A 12,178-nucleotide genomic window follows, 5' to 3' on the forward strand; every position below is an offset into this window, starting at 1 on the left:
TACGTTTTGCTATAAGCGACTTGTATGTGCAAGAAATATATCAAATAAAAATAAATGCGTGTAAAATTGCATGTATGTTTAAAATCTATGTAAAATGTAAAAATGCATGTAAAAAATTGTAAAATTGCATGTAAAAATTGCAAAAAATTATAAAAATAAATAATAATAATGTAAAAAATATAATAATGTAAAAAAATGCGTGTAAAATTGTATGTATGTTTAATGTAAATTGTATGTAAAAAATGCATGTAAAATTGTTCGTATATTTTAATGCGTGTAAAACTGCATCAAAAGTATGAATCACCTGTTTGTTTAGCTGAATATGGTAGAATATCTAAGGAAAAGGATGCTTTCGTGGAGGCCGTTTTAAAGGAAACTGGTTCGAATTCATATTATATATATGGGGAGGGGACAAAGATACAAAAACTTCAGATTGTGGGACATCAGGTTTCGAACTTGAATCGAAGTACCACTACTCAATTAGCAACTTTATCTACTCCATTTCTGTTGAGTCAAACTGTAATTATTATTGGTGTTATATTTTGTAACTCAATAACAGTTAAAGTTTGGGTAATTGCCATTGTATTAGAACTGTAATCATAGCTGCATTAATAGCTACTGTAATAATGAACTGTAGTTATAGCTGCTTTAATTACAGAATACTTCCAGTGTAATTACTAACTCTGTACAATCAATAACCGATTTCTTAAATTGCAAAGATAAATTAAAGATCTTATGTTTGCCGAATGAGAATACTCTGTGAATTTGCGAGGAGCGGGCCGCATAGAAAATTAATTAAGATGTTAGATTTTCCCTAGTAGCAACATCTGCTGTAGGTTGTTTTCCGATTATTTACGTTGTTTTGGTAAATTTACAAGGTAGATTTTATTTTCCTGAGCCAAGTTTTTAAAAGATAGTAGAAATAATGCGCTTTTCTCAAGCTGTAATAAACCTCAATAAATCTAATTACAATTTACATCGTAATTGCAGTGCATTTAGATTACATAGTTAATAAACTTACAAAATAATTTTTACTGAGGTTATAATTATCATGTTGATGTAATCATAATTCTAAATCGTGAAATTACAACTGCGTTGTATTTTATGTAACTATAACTACAATTACATTGAAACTGCCTGATTTATAATTACATTAACATTTTAATTGCACGATTTATAATTGTACATTGTAACTGCAAAATATAGTTTTACTCTAATTGCATTGATAGTAACCGTAGCCACAGTTACACTGCCATTCAATTAATCGCCAATTATATTTATTGTAAATGATTAATGCCGTCTCTGCTTAAGAGGAGAAAAGGAAAAACTATATTAAGAAAAGAGAAGAAATAACTATATTAACTAAGGAAAAACTATATTAAGAAAAGAGAAGAAATAATCATTTTTCGAAATATCAACTTAAAGTCAATATAAGTTTTTCAATAAATAATAAAACCCATTTAGAAAAAATAAAATAAAATGCGTCGTTAGAAATTAAATAGAAAATAAATTTGAATTAAAAATAAAAATAATTTTGATAACTTTTTTTTTTAAAACAAAAAGAATAAATTATGTCGAATACAGTTTCATACCATTTTCTTCCGTTAATCATCAATTCTGTTTTATTCTTGAGCTAGATACTTAAAATTATTTTTATTTTAATAGTTCGTGAAGGGTCTCATCTTTCATTTGAAATGTTAAATATTTATGTAAATATACAATTGCCCTACCCTTAGATTTTTATTGTGAGACAAGCTGCTGCCAGAGGATAAGGCCGTCTCTTTCCTAACCAATGAAAAAGAATGTAAATCGATTAACAAAATTTCATGTTACAGAGGCGGGGTCTGGAAACTTTTGGAAGATTCAGATTTTTACCTAAGAGCTGTGGCTAATCTCAGGTCATCATCACGCAGAATCTGAAATATTAAACAAGCGTGAGGGTATTAAAGATCGAATCTGCGGCAGCAAGTGAGTAAAATCTTGCTGCGTTATGATTTGTGGCTTAACATCGGCACCAACAGTCCAATCTCTGCTCCAACCTCATGACATTTACCACCCTCAACCCAACATGTTATTTGAGAGGTTGGCTTCGCCATGCATTCCCACGACATGCTTGACCCTAGAATTTCAGTAAAGCAGTTATAAATGCTATAGTATCTTCTCTGCAATGACACTATTCATGTACCATAACGACAACTTTATGTCCATATACACAGGTTTTAAATCGTGCCTGTTATCGCTTCTTTGAGATTGTTTTGCTTCAAGCCATGATGGAAGATAATGCTTTAGATGCTCTAAATACAGGAAGAACTGGATTTATTTTTATCCGTTATTTCCTGCCTTAAGGGAGGGGGGAAGAAAAAACGTCGGCACTGCTATTTTAGAATATGCGTTATGAGTAGCAAATACGCAGCGATTATGGGATGTTATATTTGTCTAAGCTCCACGTCTGTTTCTCTTAATCGTGTAGAATATTTTCGTTATTTCGGTATTCGACTTTTACAAGATTTTATTTAAAAAAAAAAAAAAAAAAATGTATTCATTGATTTGGAATTGAACAGCATCACTGGATTTGTTTTTTGAGTTTAAAAAGTTTACAGCTGTTTAGTTTCGCTTTATTACATGAAATTAAACAAGTAAATGTTCATGCACGCGACAGGTTCAACACTGACAATCCTCCACGAAATGCAGTCTGAAGAAAAAATTTGGGATAACTTTCTAATTGAAAAAAATCGTACGTTCATATTTCATCGACAGATGCTGAGATAAATTCACATGGCCATTTGATAATATTTCTAGGCAGCAAACAGTTAAAGCTAAGCATTTAAGGACTGTTTTATTTGCTGTAAAGAAGATAATCTAACTTCATGGAGGATTATTGAAGAAAACTAACAATTTTTACACAGCTTTTGAATAAAATCACCAAAGTATTCACGTGGCTAACCCGTTTCACCAACAGAAATCAAATTTGGGAAGAAGTGCTAGTGTTTCGGCCATTCTCTAATATATAAGCCGCGCAGCAGTGGCTCGATGGCTGAGAAACAGTAGTTTATCCTAGGTTTAGTTCCTGGTAACTTAACGGAGTGGCTCCAGAAGATTTAAATGGATTTCGTATATCTGTCTTAATCAGTTTCCTACAGTGATTTTAACTGATATATTTTTGGGCCCGGATTCGAACTCTGGAGAAGTGGATGTCTATATTGTCTGTTCCCCTTGCGAATGTAGTACTGATCGCTTCTTGTGAAACATCCTGGACAACATCCTCGGTGAGACTGCTAAATGATCAATAGATATAGCCATCTCTACGAAGCTTGATATCCGGAAAAGGAAGGAGGTGGGATTTCTTACATCATTCAGCCAATTTGCTCTGTTGAAGGACCTGAAAACAAGGCGAAACTAAGAGTGTACCTTAAATTCAAATATTTGATTAACGCTTTAGTTACTTGCCCACTGGTTGGCCTTATCAATATTTATTATACACAAGAAAAGTATGGTTTTAAATGACGGAAATTCCTAGAAGTATAATATTCCTTAGTATACATGAAAATGAATAACAGATGATGAACATTGCGATAAATAAGCAAAATACTTTAAACCATAGCTTCTTAAACTTTTTTTCGTTTATGACCCCTTTATTATAATCGAGATTTTTTCGAGATATTAGATATGAAATATAAAATAAAGATATAAAAATAAAGTTTGGAAAATGTCTGAAAGGTTCAGATTTTAACTGTCCGCCAAAAGGACATTTTAAAGTTTAATATGATTTATCAGTAGAGATTATTGATAGAGAGGGCCGATGAGGAATAGAGGAATATTTTATAGGATACTGGATGAATAAACGTTTAGATCAACATGGAAACGTTATATATATCTTCAGTATAATTAAGGAGTGAAAAATATTTACTCTTTTTAATTAGGCATAAGAGTCATTAATTGCGATTTTATTTAAATCGATCTGATTAAAAAGTAAGAAAGCAATAGTCTTAAGAACGTCATCTATTGCTTTTAAAGAGCTTAGTTTATCCATTCACAACAGATAGATTAAATATGAAAGATAACTATCTTACATTTTGCCGAATGGCGACAGATTCGAATGAAAAGCGAAACAATTCATTTATAATGAATGACATTTAAAACGAATCAATCCAAAATCATTTTTTGCAACTAACAGCACCTTTCAGACTAAAAATCAATAAAAGTAGATTTATTGAGTAAAAGTAGTTTAAGGATTTGTCCAGGATTCAGTGAAGGATTTTTGTATAAACTTAAATTTTAAGTTTGAGACAATGGCTCAAAAATTCTCTTGGATTTTATGTGGCAGATGATTAATCTCATTAATATCTATCCAAAATGGCTTCTAAACACTAGATTCAATTCTTTACGAACCAGTACGCACGCAACAATACTTTATTTGAGTAAAAATTATTATTTTTCTTCTCAATTTAATTCTGTATAAAAAGAATACGATATTTAAAATCTAATTATCTTTCCTCTTCTTCGACAATCCATCAGGCTAACCCCCTATAAAATACTGTTTCACACAAAAATTGCCCCGGACGGATTGCTCCGTCCACCCCTCTCCTCTATCTACGCCCCTGACGTTAAGCACTATATTTTTATGGCATATTTTTATTTCCTTGTACGAAGTAAAAAGGAAGTATTGTAATCGCGAAAAGTTTCAGGCAGCATATTTCAACGAAAATATCCATTTTGACCGCTATCGAATGCAATTTAATGATGTTTTTGCGTGATATCTGTACGTAAGGACAGAATAAAATACTCTTTTCCTTCAAAAAAATTATAAAACTGCTTTAAAATTAATTCTGAAGAGAATTTTTCGTGGCTTCTGTACGAACGTATGTACGTACGTACGTACGTATCTCGCATAACTCAAAAACGAGTAGCCACAGAACGTTGAAATTTTGTATATAGGACTACTATAACATGTAGATGTGCACCTCGTATTTTGGTTGCAATCGGCCGCACCAAACGTCTATAAATATATTTATGTATATATCCACTCTATTACCCGGCTCAGTGATCTCAGTTTCTTTACTCTTATATGTTTGTAAATTGTACATTTTTTTCTTTACATGAATTATATTGTTTTTATCTTCTGGTTAAGGATTTTATACCTTTAGGAAATCTGTGTGCAATATTTTTAGAATTATCAGCAATTTTAAAGTTGTTTAATTGCCGCTAAGCCTGTTTTTAATGGCTGCCATTGATGTTTACATTTGAAACAGGAGACTAGTGGATTTGTTGCCAATCTAGAGAAACTTAGCTTGGCAACAACAAAGATAACGCATTCATTTATTATTGCCAATTAAATCATGCTTAATTCTTTCTGGATTTTTTTCGAGGAAATAAGCGTTTGAGATTTACTTCGTAATTTTTAATATAGATATTTTGAGTTTTTGTGTATTTTTGCCTTCTCGCGAAGTAAGAACTGAATTAATTGAATGAGAAATACTCAGTCGTCTGTGAAAAACTGTTTCTTTTTTGTTTTGTTTGCTTAATTTCTTTTATACATAGTTCTAGCTTTATTATAGTATTTGAATAGAACATGTGGCAACGATTAGATAATTCTTTAAATGATATAAATTTTTTGCATTCTGAGTTATAATATGAACGAAATATAATACTGTTAAGTAAACCTAGCGCCAGAGTGTCGTTATGGTAAACAAAGTGAATTTTAAAGAATGCATTTATTCTATTGTGGTTTATGCGCTGTCGACGAAGTAGGTTTAATTCAATCTAATAAGTTTAAATAAAATGCAAGAAAAAATGCGTATAATTTAATATTCCGTACAAGGAAGTCATGTGGTGTACACATCAGATTTTTTATTATGAAATAACTTTTATGCTTAAATTTCAATCCGATACCTCTATTATGATGCGGTTAATAGTATTTTCCAGTATCTAATTTACAGCCCGACTTGTCCAGTATTACTATTTTATAATTACTCTCATAAAATGCAATTTATTGTATTAAAGATAATGAAGGGATTACTACTAATGTTTCTTTAAATTCGTGTATCTAAATTAAATTATCATGTCGCGACTCTTTGTTTAAGAAGTGTCGTTTTAAACAAATTCACTTTTAGCATATTTTGATGTTTCTGAGCTTTACTGAATTTGTCTATGGAGGAAACTTCGGCGTCTGCGTATTACTTTGAATCATTTTATAGGGATGAGTAGTAATCTCAGGAAAGGATATTTAAATGGTATTAATCGATACTTGAAGTTACTGTTGTATACATAAAAATTAAAAAAAAAAAAAAAAAATAAATGCCCTATAGAAGCTAGTGAAATATTAATCAGATTATATATAAATTGTTTCACGGATCTTAATATTTATCTGTTTTCATTTTGACATCAAAATGTTCATACCTAAATGAGTCAAATTTGTTTTCATATGGCCTTTTTATGAGTTAAAATCCAACTAATTAATTTCCTAGAGACTAAACATGCAATAAGTTTCAGATGAGCAAGAAAAGATATTTAAATTCTTTAAGGAACTGTTTTCTACCCCTCATAATCAAAGGATATTTAAATGGTATTAATCGATACTTGAAGTTACTGTTGTATACATGAAAATTAAAAAAAAAAAAAAAAAAAATTAAATGCCCTATAGAAGCTAGTGAAATATTAATCAGATTATATATAAATTGTTTCACGGATCTTAATATTTATCTGTTTTCATTTTGACATCAAAATGTTCATACCTAAACGAGTCAAATTTGTTTTCATATGGCTTTTTTATGAGTTAAAATCCAACTAATTAATTTCCTAGAGACTAAACATGCAATAAGTTTCAGATGAGCAAGAAAAGATATTTAAATTCTTTAAGGAACTGTTTTCTACCCCTCATAATCAAATGTTACATTCCCATCTTAGAGAATGAATAAAAAGAGATCAGAGCCTTACTCATTATAATTCAACTAAAACCCGCTGGCGAGCTCTAATTAACTGACATGTCAACAGAGCCCTTTATCTGTAGATAGATACTAGACTACTAAATTCATTTGTATGCTCACTTATGCTAATTTTTCGCATCATAGCACACTTAAATGGGCCTCTCGCAGAGTTAGAATCGTACCTATGGTAATGATTCAAATTATGATGTAACACTGAAATAGCTTTGATGATGGCATTAAATAATCACCAAACACGAGATATCGGACACAAATACTTCAAAGAGCTGCATGGCGAATTCGTCTCATTTTGAGGGTATGTATAATAATCATTCTTTTCGTTTTGGAGAATAAATCATTTATTATGCTGTCAGCATTCAATAATTGAATTAACATTCAGCTCTAATTTTTCAATAGATTAAATACATCTTGCAAGTAATAATCATGTTGCTACAACTGTTCATTTTATTTAATTTTTGAACAAGCAATATTTTATATTTCACATCGAGGAAGTCTTCTGAAGTTGGGAAAAATCAGTTTTGAATTAAAATTCCCACATTGAACACTCTCGAGGTGACTACCCCTTGAGATAATCTCCTTATGAAAATTATCAGTATTAATCCGGGTTTGAAATGCATAGCTGCGTAAAAATATATATCTGGTAATATAAACAATAAACTTAATTACGACTGAAAATGATCTCTGTAAGATAATCATCTCCAGAAAAGACTATGATAATCTTAAGCCATAAATAAGTCTTAGGTCTTAGACAACGTTCCCTGTATTACCCCCCCCCCAAAAAAAAAAAAAACTCAAAATAATATCTGGAACAATTTTAAGGATTTATTTAATTTTCATGCGTGCCTGCTGTAGTAGTGTACTTGGTTAGCACATCCAGCTAGCAAAGTGGAGAAGACCCGTTGTTCGAATCTCTGCCAGGGCACAGTTGAATTTTCCCAGTTCCTGACTCTAAAGAATACAAGAGACTACACAGCATATTTAAAGTACGCAGCTATCGACGCAAGCGTGTTGTCAAAATACTTCCTTTTTTTGTGTCCTAATACCCACTGTCTTTTCGAAATTTAGCATCTCTTTGATAGCAAGTGAGAGAAGCAGAATTATTTTACCGTTTTTCTTTAATTTGATAATAAGCATCTGGATTGATTAAATTGTTTAAACATATAATGCAATTTTAAAATTTAAACTCAGTAATGAAAATGCGGGTAACAAAAATCTATTTCAAATCATATTACCAAAAGGAGACTGTTGATTGTTAAAAAGCGAGCTCCACTTAAGCACCCAGAGATCTGCATGTCAATTATTAAGTGCTTAAATCATGATAACACGCTATTTGTTCTTAATGGAGAAAATAGCTTAAGAAACTTGCATAGTTATCTATTGCTTTGTATATGTGTAACAAGTAAAGTATGAACCGCTTGCATTCTATAGAATACTTAAGGTTACGTTTGTAGACAAAGTATGAAATATGAGAATTATTGTATACTTTACCTAGTCATTGTATATAATACCTAGGCATTCTATAGAATGACAAATACTCTTTTGAGAAAAATATAAAAAAAGGGTCATGATAAAGCTATTATTTAAAAGATGTTCATTCCTCAAAAACAAAAATATTATTTTGAAAAGATAATGAAGGAATGACATTAATTTATTTTTATTTATTTATTTATTTATTTATTTTCAAAATACATGAAGAAAAATTGAAGTTGTACGAAATAAAATTTATGCCTTTTTTTATTAAAGAAAACAAAATTTTTACACAAAAATAAGATATTAAAATTAACCTATTTGTTGCAACATGGTAGGCTTGAATGACATATTGAATTCACTTCATTACTTTTTTTCATGCGAAGATATTTCATATCTCATATTTCGGCACTTTGTTTTATACACATACTTTACGAATCTTTGGCCATTTCCATTGGACTGAGCAACTGCAACTTACCAGAGATGATCGTGGTCAGGAATATCATAGGAGGTGGTATCATACGGTGGCCAGCCATTCCAAAATGAAATGGCCACCACTTCCGGCTCTTGTAGTGGCGCAAGGCTAATGGATATTAAATAAAGCGCTCGGCCATTGAAAAAAGTGTTTTAAAATTCAATATTTATAGAAGCTTAAGGGTTAACGTGTTTAGTAATGTATGGGCTTCCCTAGTATACTATTCGTAAAGATTGCTATTTTGAGAATTACTAGCATGATATGAATTTGAATCTTATTCACCATTAGGTAGTGTATATGGAGTTAATCTCTTTAACAGCACCGTTTCTCTGTAGTTTTCCATAGCCGGCGAAAAGCTAATGAAACATTAAACGAGGCAGTAAAGTCATTCATTTGATATTAAAAGTTTCACTATGATTTGTATGATGTACATTCTCTCATAACCCCCAAGACATGTCCTGCACAAATCAACTTTTATTAAACCAATGAAAAAGCTACTAACATGCAGATAATTGCCTGCTGTGACATTGACGCAATAAGCGACGTAAATAATTTATTGCCAAAAGGTAAAACTAAACGAAGGGAAAAAAAAAATAAATAAAAGGGAAAAAAATTAGAAAGAACGACAAAAAGAAAAAAAAAAAAGAAAAAAGAAAAAGAAAAAATATACATACTTACGCCATGTTCCCTCTCCCATGCAACTGCCCTTCCCCCTTCCTTCTGAATCTTGGGCAGAATATGATAGCGAAATTAGGGGGCAACATGGGTTAATGAGGCAGATTGCTGAGAAAGGGCACAGCAGTAGAGCATAGCAGTGCGATACAATGGTGTCTCTGTTTTCAATATCGAACACACCTGCAGTGTGGCTTCGATAAAATGTACGAAAATAAAAAGTGCGCAATAATCGACCAACTTTTCGCCAACTGCTTTTCGAACTTCAACAGTTAAGACTTTTTACGAGTCGTACACATATTTAATTCAAGCGAAATTTTTCTGTTTTAAATGAGAATATAAATTCGCCAAAGCTGTAAATAACCCTAGCTAAGATGAATTGATCTTGAAAGAATGAAAAGGAAATAAATCTTTATTCTTCTTCTGTGACAAGGGTACAGATAACGTCCCTTTAGAAAAACAATAAATTATTTCGTAAGTCATCGACAGCACTCCTATATATGCTAAATTTTTTACATGTTTTGAGATCATTTACCTGAAATGAAATAAATGGCACGATGTTTCTTTATTACAGAAATTAAATATTTTTGCACAGTTATTTTCTGCTTGAAGAAGACACATCTCCTTCGAAATGCACAGAGTTCTTTTTTTTTTTTTTTTTTTAACCAATATTAGTTTAAAGTAATAGTCTATGTAATTTAAAACAGTTCGGTTGTGTTGGGTAATTTCCAAGTATTTTCAATTATTTATTTTTTAATGCTGGTTAGTATTTCTTGATTAAAAAGAAATTATTCATATTTGAGGCATTTTGTACACAACAGTTGTTTCATGGCCAAACTAACCCAGCAAGATTGTGTGATTAAATCTGCCACTTTGCAATGCATTTAAAATGGCATTAGATTATAATCTTTGAAATGAATAAATTATTCTAGTAACCCTCTTTCTTGGGGATTTAAATGAGCAGCTATTCAGATATGATAAGCTACTCTCAATATTAGACTAACTTAACTGTGAGAAGAAAAATAAAGTAATAAAAAGACTAGTATGATGATGCTTGGAGACATAAACATGCGAAGATGTTAAGATGAAAAGAGAAAACGCACAGTAAAATTTCTTAACCGGAATTATATTAAGCGGCAACATGAAGTAACGGCCCGTTTGAAATAAATTTAAATCCTAAATTTAGGTCTCTAAAATAAAAAAATCCGATATGGACACCACACGACTTCCTTGTACGGCTTATTAAATTTTACCCATTTTTTTTTTTTTTTTTTGGCTGCATTTCATTTAAATTTATTTCCTCGAATTTCATTAGAGATACTGTGATAAGGTCGCATAAAGGAAGAAAAAACTGAAGATTAATATGGACAAAGATGTCTCGAGAGCATAAGATGGATATTATTACTTCCTTGTACGAAGTAAAAAGGAAGTATTGCAATCGCGAAAAGTTTCAGGCAGCATATTTCAATGAAAATATCCATTTTGACCGCTATCGAATGCAATTTAATGATGTTTTTGCGTGATATCTGTACGCAAGGACAGAATAAAATACTCTTTTCCTTCAAAAAAATTATAAAACTGCTTTAAAATTAATTCTGAAGAGAATTTTTCGTGGCTTCTGTACGAACGTATGTACGTACGTACGTACGTATCTCGCATAACTCAAAAACGAGTAGCCACAGAACGTTGAAATTTTGTATATAGGACTACTATAACATGTAGATGTGCACCTCGTATTTTGGTTGCAATCGGCCGCACCAAACGTCTATAAATATATTTATGTATATATCCACTCTATTACCCGGCTCAGTGATCTCAGTTTCTTTACTCTTATATGTTTGTAAATTGTACATTTTTTTCTTTACATGAATTATATTGTTTTTATCTTCTGGTTAAGGATTTTATACCTTTAGGAAATCTGTGTGCAATATTTTTAGAATTATCAGCAATTTTAAAGTTGTTTAATTGCCGCTAAGCCTGTTTTTAATGGCTGCCATTGATGTTTACATTTGAAACAGGAGACTAGTGGATTTGTTGCCAATCTAGAGAAACTTAGCTTGGCAACAACAAAGATAACGCATTCATTTATTATTGCCAATTAAATCATGCTTAATTCTTTCTGGATTTTTTTCGAGGAAATAAGCGTTTGAGATTTACTTCGTAATTTTTAATATAGATATTTTGAGTTTTTGTGTATTTTTGCCTTCTCGCGAAGTAAGAACTGAATTAATTGAATGAGAAATACTCAGTCGTCTGTGAAAAACTGTTTCTTTTTTGTTTTGTTTGCTTAATTTCTTTTATACATAGTTCTAGCTTTATTATAGTATTTGAATAGAACATGTGGCAACGATTAGATAATTCTTTAAATGATATAAATTTTTTGCATTCTGAGTTATAATATGAACGAAATATAATACTGTTAAGTAAACCTAGCGCCAGAGTGTCGTTATGGTAAACAAAGTGAATTTTAAAGAATGCATTTATTCTATTGTGGTTTATGCGCTGTCGACGAAGTAGGTTTAATTCAATCTAATAAGTTTAAATAAAATGCAAGAAAAAATGCGTATAATTTAATATTCCGTACAAGGAAGTAATAATATTAATATGTTGGCATTGTTTCAAA

The 12,178-nt window shown here is 31.0% G+C and overlaps 1 protein-coding gene across 1 annotated transcript in view; it reads right to left on the minus strand.

Annotated features, from left to right (window-relative positions):
- hh (hedgehog signaling protein) overlaps positions 1–12,178 on the minus strand; it is a 228,377-nt gene that overhangs the window by 60,330 nt on the left and 155,869 nt on the right. The gene's annotated exons all lie outside the window — the stretch shown is intronic.

Source organism: Stegodyphus dumicola, chromosome 1 (assembly GCF_044657685.1).
Source record: "Stegodyphus dumicola isolate Sdum_Otavi_A_Nest chromosome 1, ASM4465768v1".
Lineage (NCBI taxonomy): Eukaryota > Metazoa > Arthropoda > Arachnida > Araneae > Eresidae > Stegodyphus > Stegodyphus dumicola.